Raw genomic sequence first — 18234 nt, forward strand, 5'->3', positions numbered from 1 at the left:
AAGAAAGAAAGAGAGAGAGAGAGAGTGACATGGATCACAGAATGGAATCTTCACACAATGTCACCTACCTTAACCAGCAGAGCCCATATACAATCAACTGAACCGTAATACACCTTAGTAGCATAGGAGAGTAAGTTTGCCATTTTCCATAATCTGACATAGCAGCAGCAGAGTAATAGTAATTTATATAACTGGATCTCCTTTCATTCTAATGGATCCTAAAGCATTTGGCAAATGATACAAAGCTTTCCTCGCAACTGAAATGCAGACAGATCAAGGGAGTAACACAGAAGGAGCTCAACAGCATTATGCAAGCATTCAGGGCAGAAAGTAAAGAAGAATTCTGTATCCAACTGAAAATGAAGGAGACATTGAGAGAAATTGATTATATGGAGTTTTTGCCCAGACATAGGAGCTAATTCCCTGACTCTTTCAAAAACTGCCATGAGCTCTTTAATGGAGATGCAGGCTTTTAAATAAGATGTACAACTGAGGTCTCACGCATCAATACAGTCCTGCAAAATACCATGGGAAATTGTGCATGTGCTAACTGAGCAGGCCTCAAACCCAGAGATGCATTTGTTTGCAGACCAGATCACAATGTGGCCCTTACTTTTAGGACATTAGGTATAAGCAATCTAACTTTTGTCCTTACATGGCACTTCCTGAAATTGTGTACTATTTGCTATGTCAAACCCAGGGCAGGGTTTTTAAATTTAATTGTAACGTCTTTGAGAAGGGAAGCATATTCTGTGCCCCTGCTATGGCCCTGGGGCAAGAGGAACTGTCAGCTCCCCTTACAGCCCCAGAGGAGTTGTGTCCCTCCCCCCCATTGATTACTGAGGGGGAAGGATCTCTGCTTCTCCTCTCCCATGCATACCTCAGTATCAATGTCAGCTTGTGATGTTGTACTCTAGTTACTGACATCTTTAGTTATAACAAATCCCTGCTACAGTACTACAGTTCCCAACTTCAGAGTATAAAATACAAAAGAGTGAAACCCTGCAAAAATGCACGGAAAGCTGTTCCAGATTCATTCTGGAACATAAGAATAGCCATACTGGATCAGACCAAAGGTTCATGTATCCTAGTATCGTGTCTGCCAACAGTGGCCAGTGCCAGATGCCCCAGAGGGAGTAAACACAACAGGTAATCATCACGTGATCCCTCTCCTATCATCCATTTCCAGATAAACAGCCAGGATGGGTAGGAATGGTGTCCCTAGCTTCTAATAGCCATTGATGGATCTAACCTCCATGAATCTATCTAGCTTTTTTTTGAACTCTGTGAAAGTCCTGGTCTTCACAACATCCTCTGGCAAGGAGTTCCACAGATTGACTCTGCACTGCATGAAGAAAAACTTCCTTTTGTTTGTTTTAAACCTGCTGCCTATTAATTTCATTTGCTGACCCCTAGTTCTTATGTTATGGGAACAAGGAAATAACGTTTCCTTAATCACTTTTTCCACACCAGTCATGATTTTATAGACCTCTATCATATCCCCCTTAGAAAAGAGGAGACTAAACTGAAAAGTCCAAGTCTTTTTAATCTCTTCATATGGGACCCTTTCCAAACTCTTAATAATTTTTGTTGTCCCTTTCTGAACCTTTTCCCAATGCCAATATTTTTTTTTCGGTGAAGCGACCAGATCTGTATGCAGTATTCAAGATATGGGCAAATCATGGTTCTCTGTCTTATTCTCTATCCCTTTTTTTAATTATACTCTCAATACATCTTACTTGATACTCCACTTAACCAGGGCATAGTTCCCTAAGGAAGTATGCTTACCTGTTGGATTCCTAAAGTACCTGAGGTGAGTTAGTGATACTTAATGGTACTGACCACTGCTTAATAAGGACATTAATTTTGCTTAAGTGGGACAAGATGGTTTTATTAAGGCTACTTAGCTGAGAGCCAGCGCTACTGCACTTTAGCCTAGGACCTCAGCAGACTTCTGTTAGTTGAGTTTAATTGGGACAAGAGGGTATTTATAAGTATTGATTCTATTGTATTGTAAACAGAATAAGCCCTGCTGATCACAACTCACACTGAAGTCAATGGGAGTCACAGGTTGATAGCACTTGCTGACAACTGCTCAAGAGCGGACTCCATGGCTGTGTCTAGACTGGCAAGTTTTTCCGCAAAATCATCTGCTTTTGCGGAAAAACTTGTCAGCTGTCTACACTGGCTGCTTGAATTTCCGGAAAAGCACTGACGATCTCATGTAAGATCATCAGTGCTTTTCCGGAAATACTATGCTGCTCCTGTTCGGGCAAAAGTCTTTTTCCGAAAGACTTTTGCACAAAAGGGCCAGTGTAGACAGCACAGTGCCGTTTTCCGCAAAAAAGCCCCAATCGCAAAAATGACGATTGGGGCTTTTTTGCGGAAAACCGCGTCTAGATTGGCCACAGACACTTTTCCGCAAAAAGTGCTTTCGCGGAAAAGCATCCTGCCAATCTAGACGTGCTTTTCCGAAAATGCTTTTAACAGAAAAGTTTTCAGTTAAAAGCATTTTCGGAAAATCATGCCAGTGTAGACGTAGCCCATATGTATCCAATTAGGGCATGATTCTACTTCAGAGCAGTCAGTGGAGACTGTACCGTCCACTTTAATGGGAGATAGATCCAGTCTCCAATATTTCCTCCTCATTTGAAGATGGTTAAGTAAAAGATGGTTTAGTATAAAGCAACTTGAAATTGCTTTTGATATCCTTCTCAATTTGGATTTTGGCCTAGCTCCACTCTCATTGATCGATAATCTCTTTACCAAGGGGAAGGGGAGCGGGGGAGATCAGGTGTCCATGCTGATTCTTTCAGTTCTCTCAGCTGCCTGCTTGTACCACTACTATGGATTTGCTGGCCTACTTTCTGATGCTAGCTAGCAGGCATGGCATGGCTTACCTGGTTCCATTCTTTCCTATTTAGAAGATCACAAAGGCTGTTTTGGAGCAAAGTGAACAGCTACCCCCACAGTAGACTTCATGTGGGTTTATGTTCTGTCTCCCCACAGCCAAACACAAAGCTGCTGGTGGAGATGCTGAGTTTGTGTGAGTTGTGATGCCGTAAGTCCCCCATTTTGAGAATTCCAAGTACTAATAGGAATAACAGGCCCTGCATATTCATGAGGGGGAGGATTTCAAGGAAAGAGTTAAAGCAGGATGAGCCCCAATACAAAAGACAGTGCTTCGCAGTTCATTTCTCTACCATTTCTTCTGCACTGATTCACAATCATTATAATGTCAGGACAAGCTTCCATATGCTTCATTTAATGACATTAATTAATTTCACACACTGTTTTATTTAAAAAAGCGAATAATGAAAAAACATTCTATTCTCTTCAAGAAAGAATACAGGTCAGCTATCAGAATTCAGATTTCTTTTATATGGAGGAGGAAATAAAAAGATAATTGGTGCACCCACTGGACCATGTCAGTCTCTCTCACCTCCTTCACCTTACCTCCTACCCTCCACCCAAACTCAGGTTTCTTAAGCACCCCATACCCTCCGCCCTGCAGCGAGTTTTCTGACACGCTGTTTCTTTCCACATGAAAAAGAAATAAGTGGCTAGGGGAACATCTGGGGCACCTATCTCCCTGTCCAAATAATGAATCCATTAACAGCACAGAGGAAAGGAATAAATGCATTAAGGGGCTTGGCAGATAACTGACAGAAGCACAGTCTGCATGTTTCTGTTCTCTGGTGCTCTCAGATTTAACCCACAGCTGCAGCACCAGAAAAACAAAGAGGAAAGAACATACCAGCTAATTGATCCCTCTTTACAAGTTTCTTATTGGGAGGAAGGATATTTTTCATGTGAAAGCCTCTGTTTTGCTCCCTCTTTGTCATGCCTTTTGCCACCTTCTGTGCCAGCTATTGGACTAGTCTATGGCTCTGCTATTTATTATTTAGACAGGTTGGGCCTGATTGTCAGAGTTGCTAAGCACCCAATTTCAGTTTAAACTGAAGTCAGTTGAGTGCTCAGGACTCGGGGGAGGGGGAGATAAACCTAAAACTAGACAACCAATATCACTGGCAACTTTTATCCCAGGGCTAACAACTCTATGGCAGGGCTAGGAACACAACCCAGGTGTTCTAACTCTCACATCAGATTTACCCCCAAAGCTAGCCTCTTGCTCTGAGGTGTGCTACCTGTTCTGCACCTTACATGTATCTTAGAATGGTTTGTCGTGTAAAGCAGAGTATTGTTCTTATAGCAGACCATCTGTCAAAATGACATTGTGGGTCTCCAGATTTGTTCTTCCACCTCATAACTAACTGATTAGTTTATAAGCTAAAGAACCCTTGGCTTAGTTATTAGCTAATACAAGCACAGCCTAAGGTCTGAAAACCCAGCTGAGTTTCACACTGAGCAGGAATACTGAAGATATTGGATACATCATACTGGTTATGTGCTGATTCCAAACACCAGGCTGGGCCTGAACGGGTTCAAAAATGTAATACATAATCTAGGTAGCCCTGCTGATCATAAGAACATGTAACCCCCAAGGAGATTGCTTGGATTCCTGGGGCTTTGTCTGCTGGCAGCTCAGGGAGAGGCACTCTGAGTTTGCCTTGGCTCCCCCTCCCTACCAGGGCCAGAGTCTGCCTGGCAACCCACAGGGAGTGAGATGCCCCTCCCAGGGGGAAGGAGAGACCATTGTTGAGGGGAGTCTGGAGCCAGCCAGGAAAAGGGGAGGACTGAGTGTGTGGGAGCTAGTAAGCCCCCAGGCCTGCATGCAGGGTTCCCCCTGAGAGCTAGCCTCTAGGGACCTGAAGGCAGGATCCCTCAGCTGGGTTTATGTCTCCACTGTTGATTCCCAGTTGTGGAGTTTGCTGGGAGGCTTCCCCAGCCAGGCGGAGTTGGCTCTCCAGCTCCCTGGGTGAGAGAGTCACTGCATGGTCAGCTGGGCTCTAGCAGCAAGTTCAGGGCTGCTGCCTGCTGTGTGGGTCTGGAGGCTGGCCTGGGAGGCTATAGTTTTGAATTTTGGTGCAGTTGTGTGGTCTGCATCTTGAGCCCTGCACCCCTTCACAGTGAGGGGAAATTCTGGGACCGAAGCAGCCTGGTTCCTGCTTGAAGAGGACCCCTGTGAGAAGAGAGCAGCCCCTTTGCAGAGACTGAGTCATCTCTCAACCTGAGGCTCATTCATGGAGTGTGTGAGTGCACCAATTTTTAGTTAGTAAGTCAGGGAATTTGTTTGGGGATTTTATTACCTGCAGTATATTAAACTGTGGAGGGATTTGCTGCCTTCTCCCATTTGTGAGTCCTTTGGGCTGTACTGGACCTAGTCAGCCCCACTGCTAAACCTCTGCAGAGAAGGATTGTGTGGTCAACAGTCATCAAGGGCCCCAACAAAGTACGCGTACCAACGGGACACTAACTTCACAGTTGCAGGGCACCGGTGACCCTAAAAATAATGTTTTACCCTGTTCTGTTATAATTGTCTCCTGTTTAATATAATTGTGTTTATTATAGTGTATGTGTTTGTGTTATTTTCTGGGAGTCTCCAACTATCTGGCGAATACGTGGGGATTATCCTGGGCTAGAATTTTCCTCCCAAGCTGCCCTGGCAACCCTGCTAGGAAGGAGTGAGGGGGGTGGAGGCACCGCCAAGTACATCAATCAGAAAGAATAAAATTGAGTAGGTGGCGGGATCCAGAAGAACCCAGACCTATCCATCCGAACCTGAAAGGAGATTGGCTCTAAAAGAAGGTAACCAGGTGGAGAGGGGGCGCTACATTGGAGGCACCGCTGGGATCCCGTCTTTTAAACTCATACCTTATATACACTCCTGCTGTCTTCCTGGGATATTAAGTAAATTCCCAGTATGGATTATCAGAAGAGGCTTATAGCTTGGTGTGAGCTGGAGGGAGCTGATCCTGAACGCCACTTTCTGCTCACTAATGTACCCACTGAATGGGAAATTAGACAAATTGAAGATGAGATTGCTAATGTCAGAGAATGGGGAACCTGTGTGGTTCGGAGTCAGATGAAAGCACAAGGGGAAGCTACTTTATCTCTTCTTGTAGAGAGCAAGATTATACTGTCTACTGTAGTGACTCCCCATGTAATTCTGCCAGATGGAGAGAAGGACGGATGGAAGGTGACCATTCAAACACAATCACGTTTTCCCTCCCCATCTGCCCCACCATCTGAAACTAATGGTTTTCAGTCCAAATTGGGGAACTTCCTTATGCAGGAAGGGAAGACCATGACTGAATTAAGGACTCTTTTGGGAAGTAGTCCTGTGCCTCCTTCCAGTTCTACAGACCAAATAATTTTTGCTATGGGAAAAGCAATAGGGGAGTCCATAAAGACAGCATATGAATCAGGCCCTTACAGAAAACTGAAGTTCTTTTCAGGCATTAAACCTGTGCCTGTAGGGGAAGATGACTATGACACTTGGAGGCATCAACTAAATCAGGTGATGCAGGAATGGCAATGTAGCGAGGCTGAAAAGAGGAAACGTGTGGCAGAAAGCCTGCGAGGACCTGCAGGGAATGTAATCTGTGCATTAAAAGCCAGCAAGCCTGCTGCCACTGTTGATGACTATCTCTCGGCGATGGAGGATGCCTTTGGGAGCCTAGAGACTGGGGAAGACCTCTACTTTCAGTTTCGATCCTGTTACCAACATTCAGGTGAAAAACTATCTTCCTATCTTCACAGATTGGAACCATCCCTTCAACTGTGCATCCGCCGTAAAGGCACTGAAAGGAGCAAGGAACACCGAGTACGACTAGAACAGGTCATACGAGGTGCCATTTATGATGATTTTCTAATTATGAAATTGAAACTTGCAGACCGATTGGACAGTCCTCCAGAATTCCACCAACTGCTGCGAGAAGTCCGGGAGGAGGAGGAAAAGAGAACGGTTAGAGAGAGGAATAAGATCTCAGTGAGCCAGACCGTTGGTCCTCAGAAACTGAAGGATGACCTTTGTCTGCCTACCACTGAGGACCTCCATCAACAGCTCAAAACCCTGACAGCACAGCTCACTGAATTTATGACGAGTAAGATGCCTCAGGGGTCACCTAGCGATATTCTTCCACCAACTTTGACAGAAAGGAAGTACCCTCCTTTTCACCCAGGGAGAAGGGACCCCAACAGAGAACCTGTAAAGAAAACCTTGGTGACCCTCCCAAGGAACAAGAGATTCTGCTACCGATGTGGCGAGGATGGGCACATTTCCACCCAGTGTGACAACCCAAGGAATGAAGAGAAGGTAACGCAACGAAAAAAGAAGCTACAGGGAAACTCCCAAGGATCCCAGTAATGGAGCATACTGGGAGCCATTACAGTCAGAGCTCCACTAAGTTGTGTTATGAACAGCCTTCCTGGAGCCCATTCCCAGAAGGATTGATAGGCCCAGCAGCGGTAGTTAATGTGATGGTAGAAGGGATTCCCTGTAGGGCCCTGCTGGACAGTGGATCTCAGGTCACCATCATTACTAGAGAATTCCATCGGCAATTCCTCCCTCAAGTGAAGATCCATCCTCTAGAAGGATTGGCAATATGGGGCCTTAGCAATGCTAGTTACCCATACGATGGATATGTACTAGTGACTTTACGTTTTCCTGCAGAACTGGCTGGATGTCTCCAGGATTGTGATACTCTGGCTTTGATTTGTCCTGAGACACAAAATTCTGATGGCATTCCCATATTGATTGGAACCAACAGCAACATGTTCCAATCTTTGGCCACACTTTGTGGTCGTTTGGGCCAGAAGACCCCAGATGTGGTTCGCCCTCCATGGAGAGAACTGACCCTGGGCTCATCCACAATGCCTTCTGACCATGATAGCTCTGACGATGAATCTTTAGGGAAAGTAGTAAGAGTATCCAAAGCTGTTTTGTCCATACCCCCACATGGTGAGATTGACTTGAGGGGAAAACTTGAGAAGCACAGTAGCAGCCTTCCTCATACAGTAATGATGGAGTCCTCTGATGGAGATAACCTCCCTAGTGGTCTGATGGTTCTAAGAGGTTTATTGTCCTTACCACAGCTGGAAGAAGCTGGCATTATGGTCAGAATACGAAATGAAACCAACCATCCCATAGCCATCAGGAGAGGAATGGTATTGGCACGATTGTATAGAGTAGAGAGTGTTATGAGCCCTGCAGCTGCAGCCAGAAAGCCCTGTAAGGCATTGGATCCTGATCTTTTTAATTTTGGTGATTCTCCTGTATCTCCCAGTTGGAAAGACCGGTTAAAAAAGCAGTTAAGCGAGAGACCTAATGTGTTCTCCACTGAAGAATGGGATGTGGGGTGTGCCCTTAACGTGGAACACACCATTCGTTTGGCAGATGACAGGCCTTTCAGGGAGAGGTCCCGAAGACTGGCACCTGCAGACATTGAGGATGTGAGAAAGCATATCCAAGAACTATTGGAAGCAGGAATAATTTCTGAATCCCGTAGCCCCTATGCATCCCCCATTGTGGTGGTGCGGAAGAAAAATGGGACTGTGCGCATGTGTGTGGACTATCGCACACTGAATAAAAGGACCATCCCAGATCAATACACTGTACCTAGGGTAGATGATGCCTTAGCTTGCCTAGCAGGAAGCAGATGGTTCTCTGTCTTAGATTTACGAAGCGGCTACTACCAGATCCCGATGAGCTCTGAAGACAAAGAGAAAACAGCTTTCATTTGTCCCTTGGGATTCTACCAGTTTGAGAGGATGCCCCAAGGTATCTCAGGAGCTCCTGCTACATTCCAGCGTTTGATGGAGAAGACAGTGGGGGATATGAATTTGTTAGAAGTGCTGGTGTATTTGGATGACTTAATTGTTTTTGGGAAAACTCTGGAAGAGCATGAAGCTCGACTAATGAAAGTATTAGACCGCCTGGACGCTAGTGGGTTGAAACTGTCACTTGATAAATGTCAATTTTGTCAGACCCGAGTAAAATATGTAGGCCATATTGTGTCAGCAGAAGGTGTGGCGACTGATCCCGAGAAGATTGAGGCATTAACCACCTGGCCTGTACCCAAAGACCTGAAAGCTTTACAATCTTTCCTAGGCTTCTGTGGATATTACCGCCGATTTGTAAAAAATTACTCCTCCATTGTGAGACCGCTCACCAATTTGACAAGGGGATACCCCCCAACGTGGAAGAGATCACCCCAACATAAGCTTGCAAGTCCTAATGAGAGGTATTTCAAGGTGAATGAACCATTTGGAGACCGTTGGACAGAGGAATGCAACAGCGCTTTCCATGCCCTTATTGAGAAACTCACCACTGCACCAGTGTTAACCTTTGCAGACCCTACCAAGCCCTATGAACTACACGTAGATGCCAGTCTTGATGGATTAGGAGCAGTTCTCTATCAGAATTATGAGAATAAATGGAAACCTGTGGCGTTTGTCAGTCGAGGGTTGACTGCCTCTGAAAGACACTATCCCGTGCACAAACTTGAGTTTTTAGCTCTCAAATGGGCTGTTGTGGACAAACTTCATGATTATCTATACGGAGCGACCTTTGTAGTAAAAACAGATAATAACCCACTTACTTATGTGCAGACCACGGCTAAACTAGATGCTACTGGTCAGCGATGGATGGCTGCCTTGGCTGCTTATGACTTTAAGCTGCAGTACCGTTCGGGTCAAACCAATGCAGACGCAGATGCATTGTCCCGTCGCCCTCATAACCCACTCGAGGAAGAGTCTGAGTGGATGGAGATACCATCTCCTGCTATTCGTGCCACCTGCAAGGCTGTAATAGGAAAAGTGCAGTCCCCTTATGTAAATGAGGAAAGATATGCTGACACACTGGGGTTGTCTGAGAAGGCTATACCTACCATTTATGCAAACCTCGTTGGGCTAAAGACTTTTGAATTGCCCCAGTTAACTCCGACTGAATTGAGAAGAGCTCAGTGGAAAGATTCAAATATTGGACCTGTGCTGGAAGCTGTAGAAAAGGGTGAAAAACCCATCTCTAAGGCTAACTCTTCCCCCGGCACAATTCTTCTCTTAAAAGAGTGGGATCGTTTAGTGATTAACAAAGGTTTGTTATTCCGGACCACCCAGACTGTAAGGGGCCATGTGCGGAAACAACTGGTCTTACCCCAAGAATACCAGGAGATGGTGTTGAAGTCTCTGCACGATGATCATGGTCACTTGGGGGTAGATAAGACTTTGGAACTGGTCAGAGATCGGTTTTATTGGCCCAAAATGACAGCATCTGTGGAAGACCACTGCAAATGGTGCTCTCGGTGTGTTAAGCGGAAGACTCTGCCAAAAAAGGCAGCGACTATGGTGAACATCGCTACAGATGCACCCATGCAATTGGTGTGCATTGACTTTTTGTCATTGGAGCCTGATAGAAAGAACCACTCCAGTATACTTGTAGTTACTGACCATTTTACAAGGTATTCCCAAGCATATCCCACAAAAGACCAAAAAGCCAGTACAGTGGCCAAAATTTTATGGGACAAATTCTTTGTACATTATGGTTTCCCGGCCCGAATCCATTCTGACCAGGGAAGAGATTTTGAAAGCAGACTAATTCGTGAACTTACAAAAACCCTGGGAATAAGGAAGTCCAGAACCACTCCTTACCATCCCCAGGGAGATCCACAACCGGAGAGATTTAACCGGACTTTGCTAAACATGTTGGGAACACTACATCCATCCCAAAAGACCAGATGGAGTGAGCATGTCAGTTACCTTGTGCATGCTTATAACTGCACTAAAAATGAGTCCACTGGGTTTTCGCCTTATTATTTAATGTTTGGCAGAGAAGCCAGGCTACCAATTGACTTATGTTTTGGGATATCCTCTGATGAAGCTAGCGAAACAACTTATCTCCAGTACATTCAGAGTCTCAGGCGTGACTTGCGGGAAGCTTACAGACTGGCCTCCCAAGCAGCCACAAAAAGCAACCTTGCTAACAAGCAGAGATATGATAGTCGGGTCCGTGAACAGGATCTGCAGGTAGGAGACAGAGTCTTAATCCGAAATCTAGGTCTCACTGGAAAACATAAATTAGCTGACCGGTGGAATGCAGACACCTACATAGTGGTTGATAAGCTACCAGACTTGCCTGTATATCGCCTTAGGATGGAAAATGGAAAAAATGTTTGTAAGACTATTCACCGAAACCACCTCTTGCCAGTGGGGCAGTTAATAGGTGAAGAGAAAAATAGTGAATGTGGTTCCTCCCGGCGACCCATTACTCGTTCAAGACTAAGGAAGAAAGTTCCTGCAGAAAGAACCCTTACTGCACAACTTGAATCTGCTGAGGAGGCAGACAGTGAGTCTTTAACCTCCTCTGGAGAAAATGATCCTCATTCACAGAGTAGCAGTGAAGAGGAATTCTTCCCCTATTATCCAATACCTCCTATGCTTCATGAGCAGCTATGTGAGGTAGAAACTGTTAGAGAGGGAGAATCTGAGCCTCCTCTAGCTCAAATACTTAACCCTGAAGCTGCACCCTTTGTACCCCCTCAGTCAACAATACAGCATGAAGAGGAAAGTGGTTTACCAGCTAGGATGGTTCCACCTGTAGAGGATGTGGGAGAAGCCATGCAACCTGCAGAGAGGGAAATCATTGATTGTCCTGCAGTCATTACTGCTGAGAACCCTGAGAATGAAGAAGCTCCTGTACTTCGACGTTCAGAACGAGAGCGAAAACCTGTACAGAAACTCACCTATGATGTCCCAGGGTCCTCCACCTCTGTCCCTCTGCATTTAGTAAATAGATGGGTGCGGGTGGCCTATTATTGTTTGTGTCTGATAGTTAACAATGGAGACTCCAAGGTTAAGTCATTTATTTAAATATAGTAAGAATGTTATTAATGTAAATTGAATAACAATTTAATGTTTAAATTAATATTGTATGTGGACACAGCAATACTTACTTATTGGCTAATGATATTTATTGTCAACTAAACAATGTATACTATTACCTGATGGAAAGGACCTTGCATGTTTGTGGTTAAATGACCCTTGCCGAGGACGGCAAGAACTTTCGCACAGGGAGAGTGTAACCCCCAAGGAGATTGCTTGGATTCCTGGGGCTTTGTCTGCTGGCAGCTCAGGGAGAGGCACTCTGAGTTTGCCTTGGCTCCCCCTCCCTACCAGGGCCAGAGTCTGCCTGGCAACCCACAGGGAGTGAGATGCCCCTCCCAGGGGGAAGGAGAGACCATTGTTGAGGGGAGTCTGGAGCCAGCCAGGAAAAGGGGAGGACTGAGTGTGTGGGAGCTAGTAAGCCCCCAGGCCTGCATGCAGGGTTCCCCCTGAGAGCTAGCCTCTAGGGACCTGAAGGCAGGATCCCTCAGCTGGGTTTATGTCTCCACTGTTGATTCCCAGTTGTGGAGTTTGCTGGGAGGCTTCCCCAGCCAGGCGGAGTTGGCTCTCCAGCTCCCTGGGTGAGAGAGTCACTGCATGGTCAGCTGGGCTCTAGCAGCAAGTTCAGGGCTGCTGCCTGCTGTGTGGGTCTGGAGGCTGGCCTGGGAGGCTATAGTTTTGAATTTTGGTGCAGTTGTGTGGTCTGCATCTTGAGCCCTGCACCCCTTCACAGTGAGGGGAAATTCTGGGACCGAAGCAGCCTGGTTCCTGCTTGAAGAGGACCCCTGTGAGAAGAGAGCAGCCCCTTTGCAGAGACTGAGTCATCTCTCAACCTGAGGCTCATTCATGGAGTGTGTGAGTGCACCAATTTTTAGTTAGTAAGTCAGGGAATTTGTTTGGGGATTTTATTACCTGCAGTATATTAAACTGTGGAGGGATTTGCTGCCTTCTCCCATTTGTGAGTCCTTTGGGCTGTACTGGACCTAGTCAGCCCCACTGCTAAACCTCTGCAGAGAAGGATTGTGTGGTCAACAGTCATCAAGGGCCCCAACAAAGTACGCGTACCAACGGGACACTAACTTCACAGTTGCAGGGCACCGGTGACCCTAAAAATAATGTTTTACCCTGTTCTGTTATAATTGTCTCCTGTTTAATATAATTGTGTTTATTATAGTGTATGTGTTTGTGTTATTTTCTGGGAGTCTCCAACTATCTGGCGAATACGTGGGGATTATCCTGGGCTAGAATTTTCCTCCCAAGCTGCCCTGGCAACCCTGCTAGGAAGGAGTGAGGGGGGTGGAGGCACCGCCAAGTACATCAATCAGAAAGAATAAAATTGAGTAGGTGGCGGGATCCAGAAGAACCCAGACCTATCCATCCGAACCTGAAAGGAGATTGGCTCTAAAAGAAGGTAACCAGGTGGAGAGGGGGCGCTACAAACATAAGAATGGCCGTACTGGGTCAGACTAAAGGTCCATCTAGCCCAGTATCCTGTCTGCTGACAGTGGCCAGCACCAGGTGCCCCAGAGAGGGTGGACCGAAGACAATGATCAAGTGATTTGTTTCCTGCATTCCTTCTCCAGCCTCTGATAAACAGAGGCCAGGGACACCATTTCTATCCCCTGGCTAATAGCCTTTTATGGACCTAACCTCCATGAAATTATCTAGCTTCTCTTTAAACTCTGTTATAGTCCTAGCCTTCACAGTCTCCTGTGGCAAGGGATTCCACAGGTTGACTACATGCTGTGTGAAGAAGAACTTTCTTTTATTAGCTTTAACTCTGCTACCCATTAACTTCATTTGGTGTCCTCTAGTTCTTCTATTATGGGAACTAATAAATAACTTTTCTGTATTGGCCCTCTCCACACCACTCATGATTTTATATACCTCTATCATGTTCCCCCTCAGTCTCCTCTTTTCTAAACTGAAAAGTCCCAGTCGTTTTAACCTCTCTTCATAATGCAAACTGGATGTGCAGACTAAAAGGAGCTCAGAAGCCCAAGCAAAGGGTGGTGGAGAGGCTGCAAGAGAGATGAAACCTGCTCTTGGAAGCTAATCAGAAGGCTGAGTCTGATGGGACCACCAAGTGGTTAAGGCCCACAGGTAGTACCTTTTCCTGTCCTTTGAGAACCTGTAGGTTCCTGGTCATTTTGACTTTGCTAATTTGGACTACATATGGATGATGTCCCAAACTGAAAAAATACATATAGGAAGTAGCCCAAGGGCTTTTTCTAGCATCATCAACCAGTTTGGTTGTGATTCTGTCTCATCAGATCAAGCCCACTTATGGCTTGTCTTCATAGATTAAAAGAATAATGGGGGATCATCTGCACACCAGATATACTTCCAAAAGTTCATCGTCTTACCCCTAAACAAGATAATCCATGCTGTTTTGTATTTCCCTGCAGCCCTTGATGTTACTGATTATCATTTTGCTCAGGCTGTAAAATAGACATGCTTTGTGAACCATACCGTACTCAAAATTGCTCATGACCAGCCAGAGAGAGAAAAAGAAAGTTACTCACCCTGTGCAATAATGGAGGTTCTTCGAGATGTGTGTCTCTGCGGGTGCTGGTGCATCCTCACACCAGCGACCGGAGATTTTTCTAGCAGTGCCCCACTGGGCCGTACACTGTTGGTGTCCATTAAGCATGCATACAGCGCAGTTCTCTCCTTTCCTTCTCTACCCTTGCCACTGGACCAAGAAGGCTCCAATGCAGGGAAAGGAGAGAGGATAGTGGAGCACCCACAGGGACACACATCTCAAAGAACTCCCATTACTGCGTAATTCTTCTCTTCTTCAAGTGATGTCTCTGGTTGACTACAAAGCAATAGTAGAATCGTGGAGGTGGGTTTGGAGCCCTGCCACTGAGGATAACACCGCTTGTCCAAAGCCATAGATGATGCAATGATAGCGATAAGCGTGCAGTATTTTGCAAATGTGTGGTCGGATGACCAGGTGGCTGCCTTGCAAATGTCTTCTAGAGGCACATCTTTGAAGAAAGCAGCCTTAGAGGCCATTGCTCGGGTTGAGTGGGTGGTAATATTGTCAGGTGGTTCTTTTTTGTGTAATGTATGGATACAGTTGGAAATCCTCTGGAAGGAGACCGCTTGGCTCCTGGAACGTTTGGCGAAGGACAGGAAGAGTCTGGGAAATTTACTCCATGAGTTCGTTTGATTTATGTAGAATGCCAGTGCTTTACAGACGTCACGGGTATGCCATGCAGCCTGGGATGGATCAGCATGCAACATGGGGAAGAATGCAGGAAAGTGTATATGTCTGTTAATATTGTATAAGGGGGTCTGCCATTAGTGCCACAAGCTCCCCCACTCTCCTGCTGGAGGTTATGGCCACCAAAAAGACAACTTTCATGGGTAAGTGTAACAACAAGCAAGCTGAGAGTGTCCACTATAGAACTGAGTATCCCTGGGAGATACATGGCTATGGGGATAATTTGGTGTGCAAGGCACGAGTTCCATAATTTGAGGGTTTCTGTACAGAGGGAGAGTGACCAGGCCCCACTCTGTGTCAGTTAATATAATACATGCAGATTGTATTGTCTGTAATGATACTGATTGTCTTGTGTGCTATATGGGGTAGAAAGTGGAGTCGTGCCCAACGCACAGCTCTGAGTTCTAGGAGATTGATGTGGAGCGTTTGCTTGCTGAAGGACCATTTGTGTTGTACAGTATGGGGTCCGAGGTGAGCTCCTCATCCCATAAGGGATCATCAGTTGTGATGGTGACTGTTGGGGTCAACTGATGAAATGGTATACCCTGTAGTACATTGTGTGGGTGTGTCTTTCATTCCAATGACCTGAGGACATTTGGTGGAATGGAGACGGTCTTGGAAAGGGAGTCCCTGGAGGGGATGTAGAGTATGGCCAGACAGGCCTGGAGGTACCTCATGTGTAGTCTGGCCAGTCAGACCATGTAAATGGTGGCAGACATATGCCCTAGAATCTTGAGTTATTTGCAGACCGTTGTAGTGTAGCCTTGGGCACGGAGTCCGCACTAAGGGGGATTTAAAAATGGCGGCACCTGGCAAGATGCAAATGAAGCCCAGGATATTTAAATCCCGGGCTTCATTTGCAACTTCGAATGCCTACATTAGCCACCCTAGTTCGAACTAGAGTGGCAGCGTAGACATACCCACAGGGACTTTGAGAACTTCTAAAGACTCCCCCTCTTGATGAGCTAGCAGAAATAAATTCTCTTTTTCTCTCCTTGCCCTTTTACTCCCACTTTCTGTGCCCTCCCTCCTTCTCTATCACAATTTCTCCCCCTACTGCTGTTCCTCTGTCCTTTCCCTCCTCCAACTTTCTCTCCCTTTGTGTATTTTCCTTTCACCCGGTCTCATAAAAAGATTGTCCTTGTTTTTCTCCTTTATTTACTTTCCAGAGAGAGAATGGCAGCAGTGGCACCTGCTTTGCACGCTGCGGCTCATTCTCCTCACTTCATTTTCCTCTCAGCTCAGGCTTGGCAGTTCCACCTCAGCGCTGCTCTCTAGAGACTTGCACAGTAAGGAGCAGCTTTGACTTTCGCCTCTTAAACTTCGATAAGTTAAGCAAGAACAAGGGAGGGCAGTAGGCAGCCACTGGAAGAGAAAAATATATATAACACAAACTACAGTCAGCCATGTTGAAGGTCACATCACATAGGCTTTCCCTTTTGTCTGCCAGTCAGAGAATGTCATACCTGAATCACAGGAATCATAAAGAGATCATGTGGGGGGAAATAATCCTCTCCAAATATGACTTTTCATTAAAAAAAAAAAAAAAGAGTTGCAGGGAAATAACTGCAGCAATCAGAAAACATCAGGGGACAGTAATGGCCAAGGCCCCTCAGCCAACGTTAGTGCCATCAGCTCAGTGGTGAGAATGAGAGAAGGGGAAAGATGGCTAGCTAGATAGTACATGTCTAAATTACCTCCTCTTGTTGCTAGAAAAACAATAAAGGATACAGAATGTCATGAGATAGAACCTGGTGAACCATGACTTTATCTTCCCAGGAGCTTTAGCACCAGTGCTTGCTCGTCTTCATCTCTTTCCTAAAAGGTGCCCTAGAGTGCCCTACATGTACATGTACCAGTGATGACAGACCCAAATGTGACAGTGGAGGTCAAGGGACACAAGTGCATTTCTGCACAATGGCTTATTTTCCTCTCATTATCGTTCATAGCAGGGGTGGATTAAATAGTCCAAATAATCATTCTGGTGCCAGTGAACTGTATTATCTGCTGTTTACTCAGCACTTTATTTTAAAAAGGCCCCAAATTCCATCCATCAACCTACGTGAGTACACAGCTATTCCACGTAGGCATGTGTTCCATATTCTGTCAACCCTCAGCTTTTCCCCACTCCCTCCAATGGCATGTTATACTAACTTGTGGTACCTTGTCTTGACCGAAGCAGGGACTGTGGGTGGCCAGTGCTTCTGAAAGATGCAGAATCAAAGGGCATGTTTGAATGTGCAGACCTCAAACCTCCACAGGCTATGTATTAAGTCAGTAAAACAAATGTTAGAGCTCCCAATTCCCAGCTGCACGTGCACATTGCTAGTCCATGTTGCCTCTGGGATAAGACTTAATTGTTCTACTAATAATTTTACATGTCTATATCCCCTGTAATCACACAAAAAGGTCCAAAAATAGTGACTTGCAGACTACATACAGGTATCACCTCACCCTCTGTAACATCGCCACTTTTGGAATGGCACAAACATTACCCAAGAATTTTGGACAGGAACTGAAGAATGCAGTCTCCAACTGAAAGTGCAGGAAGAAGGGTTCTATGGTAGAAAAATATTAGTAATTAGCCCTACCCAATAGGCCTTATACCTCATAGAGGATCATGATGGATTTTACTTATTCAAAACACAACGGTAGCAGTTCATCAACTCCTAACACAATGCTGGATTATTGGTACAATTATGTGAATCACCAGTACCACTTGCTGCTTCACCATTATTTCTCTCAAGATCTCCAATCCAGGTACTGACCATTGTTGATTAACTGCAAAGACCTAACATCCCCGCCATAAACCAGATTAGGTCTTTCTTCTTGCCTTTCACCTCAAAACTACCAAATTGGGTGAATCTCATGGTAATGCTTTGCTTTCCAAATGTGGCAGCTGGGGTCATCTTAGACTAAATAAAAACAAGAGAGAGGTAAAAGATGAAGGACAAGAGAGGAGGACGACAAAAAAACTAAACAGGGTGCAACCCATTCTTGCAAATTATCACAGATGAAGGACAGTCCCAAACAGAGAGTAATTCAACCATATCAAATACCTTTTCCTCCTAATTAGACAAGAACAGCCTGGCTGGCTGGGGAGAAGGAATGCAGCCAGCTCACGGACAGCACAAGGTTAAACACTGCCAGTCAAAGAGCTAGAAGTGCTTGGGCACCTCTGGCCAACTGCATGAAGGCAGGTTGTATATGCAGAAGGGCAG

At 45.5% G+C, this 18234-nt stretch overlaps 1 protein-coding gene and 1 long non-coding RNA gene across 11 annotated transcripts in view; both read right to left on the reverse strand.

Annotated features, from left to right (window-relative positions):
• Window positions 1–18234, reverse strand: part of NRXN3 (neurexin 3) — a 1564511-nt gene that overhangs the window by 1303237 nt on the left and 243040 nt on the right. The gene's annotated exons all lie outside the window — the stretch shown is intronic.
• LOC112544632 (uncharacterized) overlaps window positions 15968–18234 on the reverse strand; it is a 41369-nt gene continuing 39102 nt past the window's right edge. Inside the window, exons 4-5 of one of the 2 annotated variants that reach the window (XR_012903364.1) lie at window positions 17177–17928; window positions 15968–16378 (exon numbers count right to left, since the gene is read on the reverse strand). This is a non-coding gene — a long non-coding RNA (uncharacterized LOC112544632). The remainder of the gene's footprint in view (window positions 16379–17176; window positions 17929–18234) is intronic. The other variant, XR_012903365.1, reaches the window with a different exon arrangement.

The sequence above is a fragment of the Pelodiscus sinensis genome, chromosome 4 (assembly GCF_049634645.1).
Source record: "Pelodiscus sinensis isolate JC-2024 chromosome 4, ASM4963464v1, whole genome shotgun sequence".
Taxonomy (NCBI): domain Eukaryota; kingdom Metazoa; phylum Chordata; order Testudines; family Trionychidae; genus Pelodiscus; species Pelodiscus sinensis.